Source organism: Panthera leo, chromosome B4 (assembly GCF_018350215.1).
Source record: "Panthera leo isolate Ple1 chromosome B4, P.leo_Ple1_pat1.1, whole genome shotgun sequence".
Taxonomy (NCBI): Eukaryota; Metazoa; Chordata; class Mammalia; order Carnivora; family Felidae; genus Panthera; species Panthera leo.
In genome coordinates, this window is record NC_056685.1 from 113441368 (window position 1) to 113445221 (window position 3854).

The window sequence follows — 3854 nt, forward strand, 5'->3', positions numbered from 1 at the left end:
AACCTATCATTTTTACACTTGACGCTAATAAACTCCTAACTGCCGCCTTCCTCCTGTCTTGTTGGTTTCCCGCCCAGCACCACACCACCACCAGAACGATCTGTCTGAAACGCGAATTTGATCACATTATTCTCCTGCTACAAAATGGGTTTCTCGGCCATGGCTTCTAAGTTCTACGCCGGCTTTCAAGATCCTCCAGAACCTGCCTCCAGCCTGCCTTTCCTCCCTGGTTTCTGCGACTCTCCCTCTCAGCTCGATACTCACCGGGCACTGAAATGGGGACACTCCCTGCACCTTGGTGTCCTTTACCCGCCGTCCTCCCTGCCTGGAATTCTCTCTCCCCTCCAGTCCCGCCTGTGGTATTTACCATTCTGCAAGAGCTAGATTTTCGCCTCAGAAGCCTTCTCCGGCCTCCCAAACAGAGGTGAGTTCTTTCCCCCTTGAGCCTCCGCTATGACAGGTGCAGCGTTTATTATACTATTTTAGCCACTGTTTGTTCATATCACTTCTACTTTTATCATTATTTCTCAAAGTATGGCCCAAAGAACAATCGCCTCAAAAATATCTGCCTATGAAAAGCGCAAATACCTCGTTCCCATTTTAAATAGGTATCCCTGGGGCTTCTTAGGGGATTAAAGTTTGAGAACCACTGGACTCAAGGGCACGTATCATCTGCATGGTACATGGTAGGTAATGAATGAATGAAAGGACTTCGTTGCTTTGGAGTCACAGGTGGGGCTTCTGTGGCTCCTATTATATGTAACGTGTATGATATGTAACTGCAGCTCAGTCTTGTTCATCATCTTGTCTATTCCAGATCCTCGCCCAGGGCCCTGGCGCATGACAGGCACCAAATGAATGCTTTGTCACGGAAAGAAACCATGGCCCCCAGAAGCTTTTGAGCGCTACGCGGCAGGGCCGAGATGCAGCCAAAGCATCAACAAGATTAGCACGAGGCCTGTTCAGTTCCTGAGGACGAGGCACCAAGTAAAAGCAAGATCATAGCTGGCAACGCTCTGATGTTCCTTCGTGGAAATCCTTGATGTGGGCTGTGAAATGTCAAATCCAGATTTGATTAAGCCCAACTCCAAATCCCCAAGGCAAGTGTGTAGCCACAGTCTTAATGTCATTATTGGAGCCACCTCCGTCTGTTGCTTTCGAAAGGGCTGAGCTAGCACCCCGTCCATTGATACTGACTCCTACAAAATGAAGCCTGCGATTAATTCCGCACGTCCGAGGCAGATAATGCCTAAAAAGCTTGATCTGGCTCCTTCCTGAAAATTGACGTATTAAATTGAACCAAAAAAATAAAAAAATAAAAAAAATAAAGAATCCTCTGATCTGCCGTAAAGCCAAGAGAAAGGGTGGGTCCCAAAAACAACAGTAGAAATCAAAGCTTTAGTTTCTTTGGCTTAAGGCTAGACTGTTGTCTGTTTGGAGTTTTCCACTTCCTCCTTTAAATGATAACCTATCAGTTTTCAGTTAACCCATACTTTGAATTTTTAAAGGCAGAAGCCAATAAGCAACACAGGCTGATGGGAGGGCAGTGGACCAGCTGAGTGATTCAGTAGGATACAAGTGGAAACTTGGCTTGCTGTGCTGGGACACACTTGAGGGATTGGGCACAAAAAATAGGCCAGAACCGAGTCCCAAACCCAAGTAGGCAACACTGGGATTTATCAAATTAAACCCAAATGCCACAGCTTCACGGGAGCAGACCGGATTTCACCACTGCATTCTCAGAGGGAAGAAGGGTGGGGGGGGGGCCGCTGCTCCCCAACTCAACCACAAGGCAGAGCTCCACTTTGTTCTGTGAAATTCAGAACACATTTGTTTTTTTGTGTTTTTTTTTCCTCTTCAAAATTTGCTCCTGCCCTTCCTTAGGGTCTGCCTAGAACGAAAATACTAAGAGCCAAAAACACCAGCAGAAAGGCTGCTTTACTGTGAAATCCAATCTCGGCAAAAGCAGGAGAATCAGCAATCTTTTGACCTTCCCTAGTTGTGAAGTATAACGGACCCACATGGTTTTAGATAACTAGGGAAAGGTCTGATGAGCTGTCAAACCACGGAAATTTTAGAGTTTTGCTTGTCACTCTATATAGAAATGATTCAGAAGTTTCTTAAATTCCAGAGTCTTCCTAAAGCACGACCAGGACGGCTGAGAAGACACGTCTCTAGGTGACCCTGGGACCAATCTCCTGTTTCTGGAACTTTTGAAATTAGCCCAAGCCACATATCTAGACACAATGGATTTTGTTGGAGCAGTCTACACCAGACTTGCCACAAGAGATAGATCAGTTCCAAACCAACATCTACTATAGAGGGGTGGGGCAAGCAAATGGCTTTCCCCCAGTTTTTGGTTCCTATAGCGAAAGCTAATCCCAGACGTGGCTGGGACATTAAGGCTGGAGTCCTGGCAGCAGCAGCCATTGGGATGACTCATTCAAATATCAAGCCCTCCTTTATGCATAAATTATATTAGACATAGTCCTGCCTTTCAGGGGCTCCCTTGCCTAAAAGCATCCATTGTCTCATTCTCTCTTGGCTTACACATGACATCCAAACTCATCTAAATCATTTCCAGCTTGCTCTCACGTCCTCTTCCGTCTTCCCAGCCCTTCTGCCATGCATTCTACCCTCCAGACCAAGGGTTGGCAAACTTTTTTCCGTAGATAGTCATATAATAAATATTTTAGGCTCGCAGGCCATGTGGTCTCTGTTACAACCATTCAACTCTGCTGTTGTAGAACAAAAGCAGTCATCTTTAGACATAAATGAATGAGCATGGCTATCTCTCAGTAAAATTTCACTTACAAAAACAAAAACAAAAACAAAAACAAGTAGAAGGCTAGATTCGGCCCCCAGACTGTAGCCTGCCAACTCCTGTTTTAGACACACCAAATGTATTCCTTTGCATGTGCTGGTTTCTTTTGTCTTGGAGCTTTTGTCCTTTACCCCCAGCTCAAATAAATTAATTTATTGGAACGCTATTAGGTGTCAGAGACCGTCCCGGGATCTAGAGATGTAGCAGGGAGAAAACAGACAACATTTTCTACTGTATAGAATTCAGATTCTGGTGGAAGCAAATAGATAGTAAATCAGTGGCAAACAAAATCATGCAAGGCAAGTAGAACTACAATGAAGAAAAATCAGGCAAAGTAAGGGGTGAGGATGTTATTTTTTAAATTTAATTTATTTTTTACATTTACATCCAAGTTAGCATATCGTGCCACAATGATTTCAGGAGTAGATTCCTTAAGCCCCTTACTGATTTAGCCCATCCCTCCTGCCCCACCCCCTCCAATAACCCTCTGTTTGTTCTCCATATTTAAGGGTCTCTTCTGTTTTGTCCCCCTCCCTGTTTTTATATTATTTTTGCTTCCCTTCCCTTATGTTCATCTGTTTTGTCTCTTAAAGTCCTCATATGAGTGAAGTCATACGATACGTGTCTTTCTCTGACTGACGAATTTTGCTTGGTGGATGAAAATATGGAAGGCTTCAGGAATTTGCGTGTTATCTTTGCACAGGGCAATGCTAATCTTCTCTGTGTTGTTCCAATTTTAGTACATGTGCCGCCAAAGCGAGCACGAGGATGTTATTTTAAATAGAGTGGTCAAGGAAGGTAACTTTGATGAGGTGATGTGGGCACAAAGATGAAAATAAAGTATAAGCTCCATCAATGTGGATGAGGTGGGGGGTGGGGCAGGGTGGTAAGCATTCCAGGCAGAGGGAGTGTCAAGTACAAAGTGCCCAAGGCAGAGCATTCTTGATATACTGGAGGAAGTGAAAGGGGACCAGGGTGGTGTAGTGAAGGAGTGAGGGAGGAGATCAGAAACGTAGCTGTGGGCAACGCT

The 3854-nt window shown here is 44.8% G+C and overlaps 1 non-coding gene across 1 annotated transcript; it reads right to left on the reverse strand.

Annotated features, from left to right (window-relative positions):
- Positions 1-3482: 3482 nt before the first annotated feature.
- LOC122225683 lies at positions 3483-3588 on the reverse strand. Its single transcript, XR_006205297.1, has one exon. It is a non-coding gene; the product is annotated as a U6 spliceosomal RNA (small nuclear RNA).
- Between the last annotated feature and the right edge of the window lie 266 nt (positions 3589-3854).